Here is a 21,231-nt window from a genome sequence, read left to right on the forward strand (position 1 = left end):
GCCAGGCTGAAGAAACCCCCTCCATCCACGAATTTTGTGCACCGGGCCTCTAGTTTGCAATAAAAATACAGACATTCTCACTCTGAAGTTGGCTGGGAGAACATGCATGTAGGGACCCAGCTCTGTGGAATCTGGAGAGAGCAGACTTTTATTTACAACCACTTACCTGTTACCTTCTTGTCAATAACTAATCATTTTGCAAAATCTGGCCATGCCCTTGTTAAACCATTCCTTGCCCAAAATTCACCTGTGCTACTGGCTCCTCACAAATGCATGGGTCATCTGTTAAATAACATACCATTATAATAGGAACAACACTTCTCAACTTAAGAATGTCTATCAATTTTCTTGCCTCCAAAAATGTTAACCTTCACAAACCCAGCTAGGACTCTGGGGCAATAGACCAGGAACCAGGAACCTGGACCATGTCTAGGCCCAACTCAAGTCCTACCTCTTTCACAACACTCTTCTGACTTCCCTGACCAGTCTAGCCTTTCTTGGAATTTTTATTTTGTTGATGACCTGTTTTGAATGATTTATATAATGAGTTTAGCACATGCTTGATACACAGTTGGCTCCAGCAAATGTTCACTGTTATTATTGTTACCACACAGTCCACCCATGAGTATATTCTATCATAAATTATGCTCTCAAAATATCGTGTGTATGGCCTGGCTGGTGTGGCTCAGTGGAGAGAGCGTCGGCCTGCAGACTGAAGGGTCTCAGGTTTGATTCCAGTCAAGGGCATGTACCTGGGTTGCAGGCTCCTCCCCAGCCTGGGCCCTGGTCAGGGCCCATGCAGGAGGCAACCCATTGATGTGTTTCTCTCATATCGATGTTTCTCTCTGTCTTTCCCTCTCTCTTCCACTGTCTCTAAAATCAATGGAGAAAATACCCTCGGGTGAGGATTTTTTTTTTTAAATCGTGTAAACATCTTGTGTTATCAAAAAGTCTTAATCTTGCCCTAGCCAGATTGGCTCAGTGGATAGAGCGTTGGCCTGTGGACTCAAGGGTCCCGGGTTCGATTCCTGTCAAGGGCATGTACCTTGGTTGCGGGCACATCCCCAGTAGGGGGTGTGCAGGAGGCAGCTGAATCGATGTTTCTCTCTCATTGATGTTTCTAACTCTCTATCCCTCTCCCTTCCTCTCTGTAAAAAATCAATCAAATATATTTTTTAAAAAAGTCTTGATCTTTGGGAAGTGAAGGTGCGGGTTCGGCCGCGGGCTCTGAGTGGACCTTGCCCGAATGGCAGCAGTAGTGCTAGGGGGAGGCAGCATGGGCCCAGAGCGTATCTTCCCTAATCAGTCTGAGGAGTTAGGGCCGCACCACGGCCCCACAGAAGGCACTGGGGATTGGAGCAGTGAGGAGCCTGAGGAAGAGCAGGAGGAAACGGGGGCAGGCCCAGCTGGCTACTCCTACCAGCCCCTGAACCAAGATCCTGAACCAGAGGAGGTGGAGCTGGCACCAGTGGGTGACGGAGAAGATGTAGTGCCAGATATCCAGGATCAGATCCAGGCCCTGGGACTTCATTTACCAGACCCACCTTTAGAGAGTGAGGATGAAGATGAGGATGGAGCTACAGCATTGAGCAACCACAGCTCTATTCACATGGACCTAGAACATGTAGAGCTGGTGGAAGGACAATGGCTGGAGCAAGCTTGCCTGCACCAGGGGTTCCTGCCTGGGCTCGGGAGATATCAGATGCCCAGTGAGAAGATGTGGTACAGAAGGCTCTCCAAGCCCGGCAGGCATCCCCTGCCTGGAAGTGACCACCTTGACAGCTGCCTTATCTCCCTGCATTCCACTGGAACCAGCATAGGACTGAACACATCCCTGGTTGTAACGCCCATCTCCCTTTCACATCAAGGCAAATCAAACTTCTTCTCAGAGACCCACTTTATTCAGTCTGTACATATGAGGACATCGGCCCAAGCCCAACCCATAGCATGTGTCACTCTGGAGAATAAAGCACCCTATATACACAGAAAAAAATCTTAATCTTTGAGAATAAGAACTTAGATTTGTACCTCCTGGGTAGAGTCCAAATGTTTAATATTATTACTTTTTTTAAATTTTGAAACCACAAGAGTATATGCATTCAAGTTATCTATAAGTATAAGAAGAACACATAGGAAATCCTCATCACATTTAAGTCAGTGGGCCATATTGCAGAAATCGACTTTCTGCAATATGGCCCACATGGCTGAAATCTACTAGGTATAAATAAGGAAATGTATTAGGCAGTATTCTTGAAAACAAAAACAAAAAAACTGATCCAGAGTCAGGATAAATAAATAATAGGTGGGGAAAACATAAACTAAGGGTGCCAAAAAAGAAAAAAAGCAGAGAACCATAGTGGATCACAAGTATAATACAAGTCCTTTAGGTAGGGCTGTGCTTATTGATTTGAGGGACTGTTTTTAATGGAGGGGCTTGGGTGGAAGTGGAAAGAAAGATACATAGTGTGCATGGTCTGGGATAAAACAAACCCACCTAATCAGGACTGCTTGAACTATCCCAATTCCAGAATGACGTGGGAAATATGGAAAAGATTCAGAATAAGTTTACAAACAGGTCCTATGAAGAAAGGTAAAACCCTCAAGAGAATTGCCACTCTTAAACCTGAAGAAAAGGATAAAGGGTGAAGTTGTGGCAGTTTTCATCTGTGAGCAGGGAGAGCTGAGAAAGAATGGTGAGCAGCTGTTCTCCCACTCCACTAAGTCCCTGAATAGAGGAGGAAATAGTCAACAAGGAGAATTTAGGTTAAATGTCAAGATTAATTTCCTGACCCTGAGGGTTGTTAAGTGCTAAATTGGTTGACCCACAGATGTTAGGCACTCTCCTTTTCTGACACTCTTTAGAAGGAAAATGAATGAAAAAGGCACTCCTGTCTTTAAACCAGACACAACTTAGGTGAAGACTGCCTTGAAGCAGGTGAATGCATCAGATGACCTTTGAAATCTCATGTCCTCATATACTAGTATATGTGTCATTTTATACGCATATGTGAGATAGGGAACATTCAAGAAATAACTACCACACACTTAGAAAATTATACTTTGCCTCAGTGTATGCTTCTCTCTGCAATGCTGCTTAAGGATAAAAGTGGACCTAGCATCACCAAGTCCCTACTCTTCTGTCTGACCCCAACCTGCTGTGTGGTACCAGACAGGCCTCATAGCTCCTCTGATGCATTCAGTATTCCCCCCTGTGAAATGGGTTGCCAACAAGGACTAGTGTAAGTTAGGATCAGACATGACTATGGAAAATAACAGAGTTTTAAGGCAATGTGTGGAGTCATTACTACTAAAGTGTATTTCCTGAAGGAATGTCTGCTAGATAAGAGGCTGCTGGGTTGGGCTGAAGTAGACTGAGCTGGGATTCCTAAAAGCAGCATTTGACTTGGCTGAAAGAAAGGCCAGGGTGAGTCCTTGGTTTTCCAAATGCAATTAGCTCCCTGGGGATCAGCCAATTGTAGGGAAACTGAGAGTCACAGCAACCCTTTTTCAGCTTCCCATGTACACACATTTTAGACAGAAGGTCCATTTAAAGATCCTGCCCTGATGTAAGAATGATAACACATGCAAATTAATGGTATACGACACACCAACAAAGTGAAGCATAGCCCTGGCCGGTATGGCTCAGTTGGTTGAGTGTTGTCTCATACATAAGGTGACCAGATTTTAACATTGGTAAAGCGGGACACCATTGACCGGGGGGGAAGGGGAGGGGGTGATTTTTCTTTTTTTTTAAATATATTTTATTGATTTTTTACAGAGAGGAAGAGAGAAGGATAGAGTTAGAAACATCGATGAGAGAGAAACATCGATCAGCTGCCTCTTGCACACCCCCTACTGGGGATGTGCCTGCAACCAAGGTACATGCCCTTGACCGGAATCGAACCTGGGACCCTTGAGTCTGCAGGCCGACGCTCTATCCACTGAGCCAAACCGGTTTCGGCCCGGTGGGGGTTCTTGATTAAAAATTTGGTCTATATTGTAATCGCTTTTGGTTTTTTTAATAAAAGGAAATTCACTTCTTAGATCATCGTTGAATTTGCATCCTCTTTTCTTACTCATTATGTTAAAAATCTAAAAAAAATAATTTAAAATTATATTATAAATTATTATATAGATATTGCTTAAAAACACAGTAAGTAGGTACATAATTACATGAACATATTTTATTGTTAGTTTATAAATTAAATTAATTTGATTGTTATAAAGTAACTATATTTTAAAAATTATTTTAATCCTATATTTCTTTCTAAATAATAACAATACTAACTTGTATTATTTTTCCTCTGAATTTGCCGCAACGTAAGTCGTAAGTGTCACTTTCAAGGCCGGCACTAGACTTTTTGCCGCCACTATAAACTATAAATAATACGAGTACTGTCTGCTAAATTCAAGAAAATTTATGTATTTATGAAATAAATAAATAAGTTACTTACCTAAATTATCTGAATAGCTGATTTGTAATGACATCACTTGTTTAACTAGCTTACTAGCACGCAGTACGATGTGTATCGTCCGAGAGACAGTTACAAAATGTTTTCGTCGTTGCCAATCCCCAAAAATGCCATTGTTCATTAAGTCCAAACAATGGTGGTCGCATTCTAACAATTGATCAACAATGCGAACTTTGATAAGCAGTTTTTGATAATCAGTTCTCAACAATTATTTGTTATTATTAAAGTTTAACATTATAAAATTAACAAAAATAATATAAAACTCATATCCTGGCTAAATAGCCACATGGCTTCCGAAAACCGTATATTCCCTTCCCGTTCTCCTGCTGTTCCCTAGCTTGTCGTGCAGTCTTTCCAAAAATCGGGACTTTTTTAAAACGCTGCAGGACGCGGGACAAATTGTTAAAAATCGGGACTGTCCTGCCAAAAGCGGGACGTCTGGTCACCTTACTCATACACCAAAAGTTCACTCATTCAATTCTGGGTCGGGGCACGTGCCCAGGTTGTAGGCTCTATCCCCAGTAGGGGCTGTGCAGGAGGCAGCCGATCAATGTTTCTCTTTCTCCCTCTCCCTTCCTCTCTCTATAAAATCAATTTTAAAAACATATTTTTTCTCCCTAACCAGTTTGGCTCAGTGGATAGAGCGTTGGCCTGTGGACTCAAGGGTCCCGGATTCAATTCCGGTCAGGAGCATGTACCTTGGTTGTGGGCACATCCCTAGTGGGGGGTGTGCAGCAGGCAGCTGATTGATGTTTCTAACTCTTTCTCCCTCTCCCTTCCTCTCTGTAAAAAAATCAATAAAATATATTAAAAAACATATTTTTCAAAAACAAAATAAAGGATAAAAATCACATCATCATTGATAAATGCAAGAAAAAAACATTTTATAAAGTATAACATCCATTTATTATTAAAACACTGGATAAAATGAGTATAGAAGGAAAGTACCTAAACATAATAAAGGTCATATATGACAAGCCCTAAACTAATATCATACTCAATAGTGAGAAACTGAAAATTTTCCTCTAAGATCAGGAACAAGACAAGGATGCCCACTCTCACCACTGTTGTTCAACATACTACTAAAAGTCCTAGCCAGAGCAAGCAGGCAATAGAAAGAAATAACTGGCATCCAAACTGGGAATGAAGAAGTAAAATTGTCACTTTGTTTTCAGATAATATGATTCTACATACAGAAAAACCTAAAGACTCCACCAAAAGACTATTCAAAATCCATCAGTCTATTGCATGTTTCAATGTCTCTGGATCTGCTTTGTTCATCGGTTTATTTTCTTCATTAGATTCCACATGTGAGATCATGTGATACCTGGGGCGGGGAGGGATGAGAACTTATATGCATATATACATAGACCATGGACAAACAATAGTTCAGGGAAGGCCTGGGTAGGGGGTGGGAGTGGGATGGAGGGGTCAATGAGGGGGGGAGGGAAATGTATAATACTTGCAACAATAAAGTTAAAAAATTATTAGAAACAATAAGCAAATACAAGTACAGTAAAATTATAGGATACAAAATCAATGTACAAAAATTAATTATGTTCCTATATAGTAACAATAAAATATCAGAAAAAATAAAGACCATTCCATTTGCAATTGCAACAAAAATAATAAAATATCTAGGAATAAACTGAAAGAATGTGAAGAATATATACACTGAAACTACAAAACATTGTTGAGAGAAATTGAAGAAGACACAAATAAATGGGAAGATATTCCATGTTCATGGATTGGAAAAATCAACACATTATCTAAATGACCATATTATCTAAAGGATTATACAGATTTAATGCAATCCCAATCAAAATTCCAACAGCATTTTTCAAAGAAATAGAACAAAAAATCATCAATTTGTATGAAACCACAGAAGACCCAGAATGACCAAAGCAATTCTTAGAAGAAAGAACAAATTTGGAAGTATCAAACTCTCTGACTTCAAATTATACTAAAAAGCTAAAATATTCAAAACAGTATGCTATTGGCAAAAAAATAGACACACAGACCAATGGAACAGAATTGAGTGCCCAGATATAAACCCACACATAATTGGGCAACTAATCTTCAACAAAGGAGCCAAAAACACACAGTGGAGATATGAGAGAATCTTCAATAAATGGTATTGGGAAAACTGAAAAATCGCATCCAAAAAAATATGCAACTAGATTGCTATTTGACCCATACACAAAAATTAACTCAAAATGGGTTAAATATAAGACCTGAAACAATAAAAAAAGGAAAAGATAGGTAATAAACTTATAAACCTTGCTCTCAGAGAATCTTTTGTGAACTTGACCCCAAAGGCAAGGGAAGTAAAAGCAAAAATAAATGAATTGGACTACATCAAACTGAAAAGCTTCTGCACAACAAAAGACACCATCAACAAAACAAAAAGGCCACCAATCAAATGGGAGAAGATACTTTTTAAAAATACCTCTCTGATAAGTGGTTAATATATAAAATATATAAAGAACTCATACAACTCAACAACAACAAAAAACAACCCAATAAAAATAATGGGTAGAGGACCTAAAGAGAAACTTTTCCCATGAAGACATACAAATGGCCAACAGATACTTGAAAAGATGCTCAACTTCACTAGTTACAAGGGCAATGCAAATCAAAACCACAATGAGATACCACCTCACACCTCACATCAATAAGATAAGAAATAACAATGTTGAAGAGGATGTAGAAATAAAATAAACCTTAAATACCTTTGATGGAAATGTAAACTGGTACAGGCACTATGCAAAACAGTATGGAGGTTCCTCAAAAAAAACAGAGAATACAGCTTACATGACCCAGTATTCCCTCTTCTAAATGTCTTACAATGGACGATTGGGTAAAGAAGATGTGGTACATATATACAATGGAATACTACTCGGCCATAAGAAAGGATGAAATACTGACATTTGTAACAACATGGGTAGACCTTGAGCTATTATGCTAAGAGAAATGCTGGCAGGTGTTGAGCAATTATTGCACCTTTTTGCACTTCTTTTTTTCAGAGTGATGTAGCTAAAGCAGGATTGCTTGGTACACAAAACAAAGAATTCAGAGATAGGAGAAGAGAGTTCTAATCTCAGATTGCCACGAACCGACTTAGCGGCATCTGGCAAGATTTCTCGGAACTTCAGTTTCTCCAACTACAAATAAGAGAGATTGGACTAGTGCAGTGAAGTCAGACCCCCTCCAGCTGACTGCAAATAGTAGTTATGTAACATGTGTCATGGATTTGCCATCCTTGAGGTGAATGAGTTCAGGGCCTCCCAGGGTTGCATCCCACTGTTGTGGGATTCTGTGAAGCCTTTATGAAGTTAATCAGAGCCCAGAAAGAAATTACCCTCTCCTTTTTAGGCCAACCTGAAGATTCTTCTAGCTTTAACTGCCCACCCCATCTCCAAATTGCTTGCTCTGAAATGCCATCCTCATCCCTATCCTGCTTGCCCCACATGTCCCAGCATACACCTCACTTAGTCATAACCTTCCTGTCATTTAACATGGTGCAAGATAACCACCAAAGAAGTGAATAGGAGTTACAATATTTTTTCACAAAATCCTGAGTGACAAAGTCTTAACACATGACTAGAGGTAGCTAATGTGTCATAAAGAGAAATGAGTCATTGAGTCAGGAGTCCGGGATTGCAGCCCAGGACTTTCCATCAGCCTGCAGCCTCCCATGCACCCTACTCTTCTGAAGGACCCCTCGCCCTCACTTTTCCACCTTTGGCTGGTGATATCGGAAACTGCAACCCCCTTCACTCGTCACTGCTCTGAGAGTGTGACAGCTTCCTGAACATTTTTTTCTGGAGCTAATTACCCCTGGAACCTAGACTTTCAGAGCTGGAATGGAACTCAACCTCCTCATTTGAATGAGGAAACCAAGGCCTCCAGCAGAATGAGACTTCTCTCAGGGACCTGAAACTGGAACCAGGTCACCCGGCAATGAGGTGAGGCCAGAACTATTGTCCTGTATAACACTCCAGGCTCATAGCTGCCTTCCTCTCTCCTTGGATAATGGTTGTTCTTCTTGCTTAGGCTGGAGTCTGCCACATTGTGTTAACAGCAGCAAGATATCATGGAAAACATACAGATGGTGGTCCCTCCCAGCCCTGCCACCACCCTGATGGGCACAACATACCTGCCAAGCCATCTCCAAACTCTTGTCCACAAGACAGAATCACACACTGCCCTCCTGTGCCTTCTCCGTGCTTCCTTACCCATGAATTATCCAGTCTACATTGGTCTATGACATCTATCTCTCTACTAGTCTGCATCTCCTAAGAGTTTCTTATTCATGTTTACTATCCCCCAGACCTCAAAGCCAACTTGAGCAAGGTCTCATCTTCAAACCTCAGTTTTCTCATCCTGATTAAAAATAAATGCTAAAACTAAATTAAACAAAAACAGCTCCTTGTATTGAGTGCTGGGCATTCTGTCTGGCTTGAGTGCTTTATCACTATTTCCATTTTACGAGTGGGTGAATTGAGGCTTAGCAAGATTAAGAAACTTGCTTAAAGTTTCCCAAAAGTAAGAGTTGAAGCTGGGAGCTGACCCCCAGCAGCTGGAGGCCAGAGCGCTATCTCTACCAGTAAGCTGGCTACCTCTACTGAAACCCTCTACTGTGCCCGCCTGGACAGATGGTTGTGGGGAAGACACCCCAAGCCAATCTCCTTCCCACCAGGCATACCCTGCTGGCATGGACCCGGGCCTTTCTCTAGACTACCCTTGGCCCATTGAAGCCCAAACTCAAGGGCTCCAGAGAGATGCAGGAGGCAAATTTTCAGGGGCGGGAACCTTCAAATGCTTGTGGTCCCCTTTCCACAATGCCATCTCTCACCGAGAAAGGAGGTCCTAAAGGGCATGAGCGAGCAGGTGTCAGGGCAGCAGGGACCACAGGATCCCCAGGGAAGCAAAAGCTGGAGCTAGATGATGATTTGAAAAGAATTTAGGGGAACTCAGGGCCCGCTGGGGTGCAGGGAGAGGCTGAGGCTGGTAGAGCCCCTCCAGCTGACAGATCCTCAGGCACTGCAGACCCCTGCCCAGAGCCACTATTGCAAGAGCACTTCTGTCAGCCCTATGAGAGAGGAAAGGGCAAATAGGAGCCCAGCTGGCATGGCTCAGTGGTTGAGTGTCAACACATGAACCAAGAGGTCACCAATTCCTAGTGGGGGCATACGCCTAGGTTGTGGGTTCGATCCCCTGTAGGGGGCATGCAGTAGACAGCTAATCAATGATTCTCTCTCATCTTTGATGTTTCTATCTCTTTCTCCCTCTCCCTTTCTCTCTCTGAAATCAATAGAAACGTTTTCTTAAAGGCAAGCAGAAGTGACAGGCAGGTGCCCACTACATGCCAGGTGCAGGGCTAGAGGTTAGGACGACCCCATGAGGTGGGTGCTATCGGCCCCATTTCACAGAGGAGAATGCTGGGGCTCAGAGGTGCAGTGACATTTCCAAAGACTCCCCAGCACAAAGTGGTCCTAGATGAATCCACCCTGTTCACCTGTTTCCAAGGAGGGGGGCAGGTTGGGGTGGGGTGGCGTATGGTTGAGCCTTCTGATGTGACAGGAATATGCCCATCCTAACTGGGCACAAATGACCATCCCTGCCAGCTGCTCTCCTCCTCCCTCCCTTCCCCCTCCCCTCCTCAGTATACCCTCACCTATACTAGTAGATGCATAGGCGAACGAGAAGCCAGTCTTAGCAAAGGGTGCTTCTGAGCAGAGCTCATACCCGGGGCCTTGCAGCAAGAGGAACGAGTGGGCTGCAGTGTCGACCACAGTCAAGGACAGGTAGCCAATGGTTAGTTCGAACCCAGAAGGAGGTGAACTTGGAATTGGAGTTCTGGCCAGGAGCTGCTGGAGCTGTCCTCGGCTTCGCATCGAGGCCCGTGAAGTTAATAAAGTTGCATCCGAAGAGTCCTCCTGGGCTTCAGCTCCCGAAGGGCCCAGCCATCAGGATGCGCCTTGCTCATTTCTTTTGGCAAGTGTCGCTCTGTATGCTTCTCGCGGCTCTTCCTCGTCTGTTCTGCAAGCTTAGTAAAGTCTTCGTAAGGAGGCGCCCCTCTGTGAGGCTGTGCAGAGCACGAAGAAATGGGCAACAGTGACAGGCTTTTTTCCCTTTTTTATTTTATTTTAGAATTATTGTGTTTGCAAGAGAGAGAAGGTGAGAACTGATGAGCTTCTACTTCATTAACAGGCTATTTTCCCCGCTTCCATAATGCATCTTCCCAGGGGCACCCCGTTCCTATTGATTATTTCCAGGGTGAGTTTTTACGCCCAGGAGTTGGGGTTGGGAAGTAAAGACACAGCATTCCTTTTACAGAGAGGAAGGGAGAAGGATAGAGAGTTAGAAACATTGATGAGAGAGAAACATCAATCAGCTGCCTGAGACACAGCATTCCTGATGTTGGGCAGAGGCTCCCTGACCTCCACACAGGGCAACACTTCCCAGGGCTTCCTCTGTGTGGCCAGTCCCGTGCTACGAGCTGACAGAGCCACAGAAGAAAGAGTCTGGGGAGGTGGAGGCTGCACCACGGCCATCGGGAACGGGAGCTGGTAGGTGAGGTCTATGGACCTGAGGGGACAGCACTCACAGTGTCCACTCAAAGCTGGCTCTCTGGCACAGCGGGAGGGGCAGCTGCAACTCACTGCAGAGAAAGGACAGTGGGGCTAACGTTCCTCAGAGAAGCCTGCCTGGGAGAGGGTCTTGACTTTGGTCTTGCAGGAAAGGGGAATGGGCACTACTATTTGCTGAACATCATGTTAGGCCTATTCCCACATCCCCCCACCCCCTAGGTGAGTGTTGATATTATCCCTTTTTCACAGAGGAGGAAACTAAGGCCCAGAGAGGTTAAACAACCTGCCCAAGGTCCCACAGCAGAGTCAGAACTTAAACCCACAACTGTCTGTGTCCAAAGCCCACGTGTTTCCACTCTTCCTCATGGTCCCTGGAAAGTGTAGGGCTTAGATTCGCAAGAGATTCAGGGAAACGTTCACAAAGGGGACAAGATTTTTAATAAAACATGAAAAAGGGGTTGGAGTAGTAAAGGGTAAAGGGGGCCACATATATGGTGACAGAAGATGATCTGACTGTGGGTGGTAAGCACACAATGCAATATACAGATCATGTGTCATAGAAATGTACACTTGAAACCTATATGATCTTATTAACCAATGTCACCCCAATCAGTTTAATTTAAAATTTTTGAAAATAAATCAAAAGTTCTCTTTAAAGATACAAAAAAAAAAAAAGATGAATGCTCAATCTCTAAAGGTCAGGGTGTCCGCGAACCAACTGCAAATTCCAGAAGGAGAACCCTACTGGAGCTTAGAGATGTCTTCCATCAAGGAGGGCTCTACGTTCCCTCTTGTGTTAGTTGCCTAGCCCAGTGGTCGGCAAACTCATTAGTCAACAGAGCCAAATATCAACAGTACAACGATTGAAATTTCTTTTGAGAGCCAAATCTTTTAAACTTAAACTTCTTCTAACACCACTTCTTCAAAATAGACTCGCCCAGGCCGTGGTATTTTGTGGAAGAGCCACACTCAAGGGGCCAAAGAGCCTCATGTGGCTCGCGAGCCGCAGTTTGCCGACCACGGGCCTAGACCGCCATAATAAATTATCACACTAGCAGTTAAGACAACAGAAGCTTATTTTCTCATAGCTCTGGAGGTCAGAGTCTGAAATGAAGGTCTTGACAGGGTCACGCTCCCTCCCAAAGCTCTGGAGAGAATCCATCCTTGCCTCTTCCAGCTTCTAGTGGCTCCTGGCATCCTTGGCTTGTGGCGGCATCTCTTTGACCTCTGTTTTCATCTTCACATGGCCATCTTCCTGTGTCTCTCTGTCTCCTCATTTTCTGTCCCTTAGAAGGATACTTACTGGTCATTGAATTTAGGGCCCATTCTATTCCAGGATGTTCTCATCTCAAGATCATAACTTAATTACATCTGTAAGCACCCTATTTCCAAATACAACCTCAATCACAGTACCAAGATTTAGGACTTGGACATAACTGTTTTTTGAGGGGTGGAAGACACAATTCAACCCACTACACCTGCCATGTTGAAAAATTAATTGAATCCATTTCACCCAAGTGACTGCATACTAAGCAGACTTATACAGCAGTTTTAGGAGGGAATAGTGACCCTCCAGAAGACAGCAGAGAATACCTCACCGTAGTGGGAAGCAAGACATAGAGTACAACTCCTGTGGCCTCCTCCTCCTCCATCCCTGGAAACCGCAGTGTTGTGAAAAGCCTCATCATGATTGCTGGGCATTCTTTTCCTTCCTTCCTTTGTAATGTCTTTTAGGCAACATGGTAAAAGAGAAAAGAATGAGCTTCAGAGTCAGATGAGCCAAGTTCAAAACCCAAGTCTGCCACGTACTAGCTCCATGACCTTCAGTTAGTCATCTACCTGTTCTAGCCTCAGTTTCTCCATGTATAACATGGGGGAATAACAGTTACCGCTCTCATCAGGGTGTCAAAAGGTTTAAGAGGGTAGTCATGCATAGAACCTGGTCCATGTGGGCTAATATGTTTATTGGACCTTTCTCTTACACATACCTGCAGCTCCAGCACCTAGCACTGGACTCTGGCTGTCAGGAGCATCAAAAGATGAGTACTGAATAAGCACACACCAATCGAGTCACCTGGAGTTTGAGAATCCTGAAAAGTGGTGGATGCTATGAGTTAGGTTCTCCACCTCCTTTACTCCCTTTTTTATTTTAATATGGTTTTATTGATTTCAGAGTGAGGAAGGGAGAGATAGAAATATCAATGATGAGAGAGAATCATTGATTGGCTGCCTCCTGCATGCCCCCTACCAAACATTGAGCCTGCAACCCAGGCATGTGCCCTCACCAGGAATCGAACCGCAACCTCCTGGTTCATGGGTCCACACTCAACCACTGGACCACACTGGCCAGGCTACTCTCTTGAGAAAATTCCTATACTGCAGCGGAGGAAAGCTAAGAAATACACTTCCCAGAGTCTTTTACAACTGATGTATATGAAGGAATCTAGGTTCTGTCAAGATGTGGAAGGCAGAAATGAAGTGCGGGCTCCTTTGGGTGTTCTCTCCCCCTCAACCCCCGCCCTTTCTCTGGTGCCAAGGAAGGTCACGGAGAGTAAGGCATTTCCACAGCAGCTTTCCGAAGCCCCTCTTTCAGCCTCCTGGGTATCAAGAGACTTGTGGGATGGTGGAGGCAGCTTCGCAATTCCAGCTGATACTTGGGTCCAGCGACTTCTTGGTGGCCTCAGAGGCAGGAGCCCCCTGAGGTGGGTGTCACAGTATGCTGTTCCAGGACTCCACCCTGGAGGCCGAGCTAAGCCTGCTCCTCCTGCCCTCCCACCACTGCACAAGCACCGAATTCCCTCCCTTGTCTTTTTTCCTGACCAGTCATCAATATGTCCATCCTGTCCCTCAGATCCACTGCCTCCATCATGGAAGTTGGAGAAGCACTGGCCGAATATTCAAAGAGTTCCTTATGTCTGGCCGAAACCTTTAGCTTTATAGTACATCTTGAAATTAGGTTCTGTGAATCCTCTAATTTCATTCTTCTTTTTAAAAAGTGTTTGGCTACTATAGGTGCTTTGCTATTTCACATAAATTTTAGAATCAGCTGGTCAATTTCTACCAAAATAAAAAAGCCTTCTGGCACTTTCATTGGGATTTTGTTGACTCCTGCTCAAAATATCTAGGCTCCTCCCTGCCCCTCACTCCTGGGCTGCCCTTCCATCCACTCAGTTCGCCTGTGGGTCCCTAGTCCCGAGCCTGAGCCATTGGCTCCAACGGGCAGCTGCTGAAGTGCACCTCTCAGGCTATCTTGGTGATGTGTGCCTCACTCCCCATTCCCTCTCCCATTGCCTGACACTCCATTTTTCTTCCCTCACCTGGCATCCCCTCCTCCTCCAAGCCCCCTTCGGCCACCCACCACCTCAGCTTAAAGTTAAAGGACCTTTTAATCTACACGCATATTTACTTAAGCACAGAAAGTACAGCTCTATCGGTTTCCCTCACTCCCTCTCCCTCACCCACCCACTGCACACCAGCCGGCTCCCTACCCCAATTCACAAAGCCACAAACACTCTCCCCCAGCCCTGGAGGAAGAGATGGCCAAATCCTTCCTACTCCTGGCCTCCACATTGCAGGCTTCTGCAGATGGAGAAATATAAGGTGTGAAGCCCCGGAAAGTTCATAAACTTTTATGCAGATTGGTTTTAGTCTGGTTTAAATTAGGCAACAAAATAGAATTTCCAGATGTTCTATTTGGAATTAACTTGGCTACAGAGAAAAGGCTACTAGGAGGAGGAATTGGTAAAAGGGTTATTTTTACATTCCAGAAAGAGTCACAGAAAGCATGTGGACTTGATTAGAAGAGAAGAACCTGCTGGTTGGCACATTAAGGAGACTGTTCTCATTTATTCTGGTTGAAGACATGTGAAGGTGCAATGAAACGTTCTCAAGCCACCGGGAAGATAAAGGGCCAGTGCAGTGGTGTTTTGTCCCAGCCGTCAGCTAAAAGCAGTGAAGATTTTGCCCAGGCATAAGGAACTCTTCGAATCGTAGGCCAGTGCTTCTCAAACTTGCGTGTGTGTATAAATCCGCAGAGGATCTTGTTAAACGCAGGTTTGGATAGGTGGATGATGCCAGTGCTGTCTGCCTCCGGCTGCGTGTCACAGAGCAAGGCCTTCAGGGTGGAACTGGAGCCAGGAAAAGAGAGCCACTTACACCAAGTGTTTCCTAAGGACCTACCATGATGGGTCAGACACATGTCCAAAGCCTGGAGGGGTGGGAGAGGCAAAGAGGGGACTTGTGCAAGTTATGGCATCATCCTCATCTCCAGTGACAGCAAAGCACGGACAAACAACTACAGCAAAACTCAGTAAATGGGGTTGTAAGTATAGGACTCAACTTCTAGGGGGCTCTGGTGAGGGAGTGGCCAACTGCACGGGAGGAGATAACAAACAACTCAGGTCAAGTGCCAGAGAAGAGAAGGAAGGGCGTTCCTCGTGAAAGGAACAGTATGTGCAAAGTCCAGGAGGTGTGAGAAAGCTACAACACTTTGAGGAAATAGTGAACTGTGGGCAGAGCGCATGGTAGATGGAAGAAGGGTTATAAAGGTATATGGAGGCCAGACTGGGAACCGTGCTAACGGGTTTGCTGGTAGAGGGGGCAATCACTGGGCATGTAAAGTAGGAGCAAGAGTGGCTTGGATTTGTGTCAAGGGTAAGTGCTGCAGAGGAGGGACTGAAAAACCTTCCTCCTTGTTTGAGCTAAGATCAGAGGACCCTCTGCTGGATGTCTTGGACATTAGCCAACATGGAGGCAAGAAGTTAACCTTAGTGCACCGTGTCTGTCTCCCTCATTCCTGGTGAGCTCAAGGCCCATCAGCCTGATGGGTTCATGGGTAGAATAAGGGCTCTAGGAACAGAAAAAAAGGCAGAAAAACAGAATGCTGTGAGTGCTGTCCCCTCACATGGAAGGAAGAAAACAGGAATCTCATTGTTGGGAGTAAAGGGCGGGGCACTTTTATTCATTCAACAAACCTGTGCGATGCACCTGAGCAAGGGTCCTCAATGTCCTCTGGGAAATAATTCAGGTAAAGGTGAGTACCATGAAGCTTCAGCACAGGTAATCCAGGTGCCAGGGTGTGCCTGTGTTAGCCTGGGTGGGCAGAAAGAGAATGGAATCAGGACAGAGGCCTAACAGAGGTGATCCCCTGGCTGCAGCTGGAAGGGCACGTAGGAGTTAGCCAGGCAAAGAGAAGGAAGAGCAATATGGACATCTGGAAGCACAACGCACAGGGACCTGCAGCCCATTCAGCATGGCAGGGGCAAGGGGGCTAGGTATGGGTTGTGGCCTGGCAGGAGGTGAGTTTTAGGCAGAGCTAAATCTTCAAGGGTCTGGGGTCAGAACACTAGCACTGAAAAACACTAGTGCAGTGTCCCAGCAAGCAGGAATTGGATATAACAACTGAGGATCCAGCAAAAGAGCCTCGGAGCTGCCCATGCCAGGGCCACATGGGTTAATTTGCACAACCCAGGCCAGGCTATGGTAGCCTCGTGAGGCTGGGCCAGCATCCTGCCAAGCACTTTTCAGTGGATACTTTGGACGGACTGGTGAGATTAGGGCCTGGTCATAAGTTCATGGTGTCATGCTTCCTCTCAAAGCCACCTCAAGAAGAACTGTCTCCAGACCAGTCGAGGAGTCTGAGCCAAGGTGGCAGGCTCCGGGGAGGAACCCTCAGGTACACACTCCAGAGGATTCAGTCAGACCGACGCCACCACTGCCATCAGTTGAAGAGGTTTTTAAGATTTCTGAAACGTCAGCCTGGTGTGAGCATCAAAAGCTGGATGGACCATCCTGATGAATCACTAGTCTGAAGGGGCAAGGAAGAAAGAATAACTGAGAATAAATAACCACAGCAAAATGGAGACTGGAAGGGCCTGACATCGGGGTCCCACAGGAACAGGTGGTGAGCTGAATACAGGCAGTGCCTATAAAAGGTGTCAAGGACGAGCAGGGGGAGCCTGGGCACTCCCGTGCGGTGAGGACAGAGGGAGAGCTGGCACTGGGTGGTGAGGCAGATGCCGCTGATGCCCAGCATCCAGGTCGTTCTGGTTCTGAAGGAAACCGGGCTGGGCACTGGAGGGCCCGAGATTTGTGCCTTGTTCCTGGAAGCTCCTCCAGGTAAGGTGGCTCCTCGCCCTGCTGCGATTCAAGAGAAATACTCTGATGCTTTTCCAAATGGTAAGGAAGGCTTTGGTCCGGACTATTGCAACAGGAGTCAGAACTATCCCAACAGGGGAAAGAGATTGAGCCCAACTCTGAAAACAGCACAGTCAGCTGGGGTTAACAGCCAACAAGCAGCGGGAGGGGCTCAGTGGGTGGAAAATGGCTAAGAGGAGACATCAGGTAGGGGCTCCCTGCTAAACCAACTTGACAGGATTCTTGCTGAAGACAGGCCAGGGTGACCAGACACCAAGGGTGGGGCATGAGGAGTTTGCCCAGGTAACAAGGGTGCAAGATCTTCTCTAAACTGATTTAGAATCATTTTTGCTACCACTAGACTCAGTGGGCCTAAAACAGGGCCCAAGCCCAAGGCCTAGTTCAAAGATGGCTCTGAGGAGACTTACTAGACTTTGGTCCATACGAGAAGAGCCTTTGTCACTGGATCTAAAGGAGGATCAGCCTGACAGAACATGTGTCTGGCCCACAGGCCCCTGGAGTCAGGAGTAGATAGAGTGAACACTGGCTACCAGGAGAATGAGGTTTCCTCACTCTAGGAGGGAGCATAACCAGCGGGGCCAACATTGCAGGTGCGGCTGGATCATTTAAGTGCTGGGGAATGCTAAGCAAGTCGCCTTCTCTATGCCAAGCATCATGCTCCATTCTGCATGGAGTAGCAATGCCACCAGCAGTACTGTCCTGCCTCGGGCGGGCCAGCCGTTCATCACGTCCTTTTCTCGAACCTGCTGCATGCCTCAGAGGAGCCGAGCTCCCAGGGAAGCACCAGTAACACAGCATCTCCCTTTCATCCGCTGACACTGCACGTGGCACGTCCCATCAGCAGGGGTGGGGGTCAAACATTAGCCAGGTAAAGGATCTGGTCCCTGGTGGTCTGATAGGGAAACACATCCGAGGAGTCTTGGGAAACGTGAATCCAACCCCTTCATGTTAAGATGAGGCAGTTGAGGCCCAGAGCAGAGCAGTGGCTTGTTCAGCCAGAGAGAGGCAGAACCAGGCTCCATTAGGGTGCGCTGTCGAACCCAGGCTGGTTGAAATCTCCCATTCCTGAGCACCTACTCCACACCAGGCCACTCCACTCAGCACCTTAACACAAATAACACAACAATATCAGCCACCATCAGTTGACCACTGACTCTGTGCCCGGCATGTGACAAACATTATCCCATTGGAGCTTTGCCACCACCCTAGGAGAAAGTGATAACTACCCCTGTTTGAGGAAACTGGGGCTTAAGAATACGAAGCCACATGGCCAAGTCACACGGCTGAGTTCACACCCAAGAGCATGAGGTCTGTCCAACCCTAAACTCTCAGTGTCTTACAAATGTCATGAACCCTCAGCCCTCACAACAACTTCACAAGTTGGCATTAGTATTCTCCTTTCTCTTGCTGACAACCGCTCACTGAGGTGAAAGAACCAGCCCAAGTTCACAGAGCTAACATAATAGAATGAGACCATGATCTTCCTCCTGCACCGTGTGGCCCATGCTCGGAGTCCTCTGCCTACCTGGCATCAGGGAAGAGGGGACATTCAGAATGGACATTAGGGAACACCTGCCAGGCTCTGTCATTGCCCACCATCTTGGAGGTTCAAGGCGTCAGCAGCCGGCACAGTGCCACCTTCTGGCGGTCCCGCGGCTGTGACCCAGAAGGAATCCTCGCTGAAGGCCAGCGGTGCAGTCTGAGTTTGGCACTTGTGTGTTGTTGACAGAGGCCTGAGCATGGTACATGTGCCCGGGCCGCTAGAGGAGACCAGAACGGCACTGAGACCAGCAGCACAGGATGCCCCGAGCATATTGTGGAATGCTGGAGCACAGATGGGGATGCGTGAACCAAATGACATCCCCCTGCCATACTGCTGCCCGCCTGAGTCACTGCTCAGAACCTCTCTGTTTCCTCACTGCTTGCAAACAACATGAAAATGTCTCATTGGGACATTCAAGACTCCCTCCCAGAAACACACAGGCATACATACACGCATGTGCACACGTGCTTATGCACACACATGCATGCACACATTTAATACTCCTGGGTACACTTGGTTGTTAGGCCCTAAATACACCTCATGCTTTCCCGCTTCTGGGCTTTGTCTTGTGCTATTTCCCAGGCAGGAATTATCTTCCCTCTTCCTCTTCCCTCTGACAACCACCCATTCTTCAAGGCCCGTTCTGAGTGCCTCACTCTCGGGGAACATGGCTCTATCCCCTCATTGGAAATGAATCATTCTTCTCTCAGACCTTCCAGAGAACACTACTCACACCTCACTTTGGAATCTACCATGGGGGCCTGGCACTCTGCTTCCTGGTGAGCAGGCTCATCCCTCCCAGTTTAGGGAGAGAAGATGGGGCAAAGTTCATCTCTATCCCGTCCACCACCCAACCCCTGCCCTGTGGCAAGTACTGTCCATGGCAGATAGTAGCAGCTTACTAATGTTTGCTGGATTTCAGCCACAGTGTATTCAAACGTGTACTCTCTTCCTGGCCAGATGCATCCCAGGTTGGTGGCAGCTCAAGGACTGATTCAGTGCCAAGCAAGGCAGGAGGCTGTCTGCCGGCAAACCCCCAGCCACAACATGCCATCCCCTAAGAGTGAGTTCTTAGCCACGTGCTAGTAAAACAGGGGTACTCATAAACACTGGGGTGCTGGTAAATGTCTAATAACTCACTCTCCAGGGAAAAGAAAGTCCTGATTTGTAGCATTTGCTCATTTCTATGATGTAACTATAGTTACAGTCACCTTGGCTGACTTCAAAATACCAAATGACATCACTGAACTGAGTTGGGAAAAAATGCTAACAACAGGCTCTTGTGATACGTAAGAGGCAGCTCCCCCACACCACCCCATGTAAGGCATCGGGCCTCCCTGCTGTCTGTGCACCAGCACTTCTGATAACGATATTGGCTTCCTGGGCTATAATGTCAAATGTCTCTTTCTCCCATCGTATTCTTCTTATTCTAAGATCCTTCACTGTCTTATTCTAAGTCACCATTATCAATAGCTTTCAATAGCCTCCTGTCTGCTCTTACACTTCCTTCCCTTGTTCCCTTCAGTCCACCCAGCCAGGGTGAGCTTCTGAGTGTACAGTCTGGTCATGTCACTCCTGGGTTTTAGAACATTTTGCATTTCTACTGGGATAAAGTCCAAGCTCATTATCACTGCCCACAGGCCAGTTGAGATTCAGCCCCCTGCCCGCCTCTGCATCTTCTCCAGGACCTTCCCGGCTCAGCCACACTAACCAGCTCTTGGGTCTGTGCCTGAGCCCTACTTCTCTTTGACTCCAAGATCTTGCATTTGTTTTCCTCTGTCCGCAATGCTCTTCTTCCTCCACTGTCTCCTTTGGGAACTCCTACTCGTCCTTCAGGCCTCAGCTCAAGGGTTTCTCCCTCAGAGATACCTTCAGTGCCCACCCATCACCACTATGATTGTCCACCACCGAACCCAGATTTTTAATTTGCAGCACTGATCCTATTTATAATCGTACACTAATGTATGTGGCCACTTGTTTAACAGGAACTTCCCCCTCCGGACTGTCAGCTCCTGGAGAACAGAGACTATGCTAACCTCACTCACCATCGACTGTTTAGCATTTAACACACAGGCAGGCACATGATTGAAATTGAATTAATTAGTTCATGTTTTGCAAACTCAAGGACATTAATAAGATCTCCATGAATGACCTTCCCACCTTGATCTTTCAGGAAAGAGGAGGAAGCACAGAGAGAAAACTAGAGCTAAGAAGGCAGATGTGAGACCAGCCAGAGAAGCCCATCTCTCTCTACATCTAGGGCCTCACCATCTTGAACTTGGACTTTGAAGAACCAAGGAATCTAAACCTGTCCTGGGTAGTGAGCGCCAAGGAGGCCCTGGGTTATCCCCCGGACTTGGAAAGAATGGATGGATTTCAGTTGACTAAGTGGACATTAGAGAGCCTTGGGTCCTGAACCTTCAGGTTCAGGAAAGGAAGGTATTTTCTGTCTAAGTTTGAACCA

At 46.1% G+C, this 21,231-nt stretch overlaps 1 pseudogene across 1 annotated transcript; it reads left to right on the plus strand.

The window, feature by feature from the left end:
* The first annotated feature begins 1,246 nt into the window (after window positions 1-1,246).
* Window positions 1,247-1,770, plus strand: LOC307105819 (male-enhanced antigen 1-like; annotated as a pseudogene). Its single transcript has one exon. The product of its transcript is annotated as a male-enhanced antigen 1-like (transcript).
* Window positions 1,771-21,231: the final 19,461 nt, after the last annotated feature.

This window comes from Cnephaeus nilssonii, assembly GCF_951640355.1.
Source record: "Cnephaeus nilssonii genome assembly, chromosome: 10".
Taxonomy (NCBI): domain Eukaryota; kingdom Metazoa; phylum Chordata; class Mammalia; order Chiroptera; family Vespertilionidae; genus Cnephaeus; species Cnephaeus nilssonii.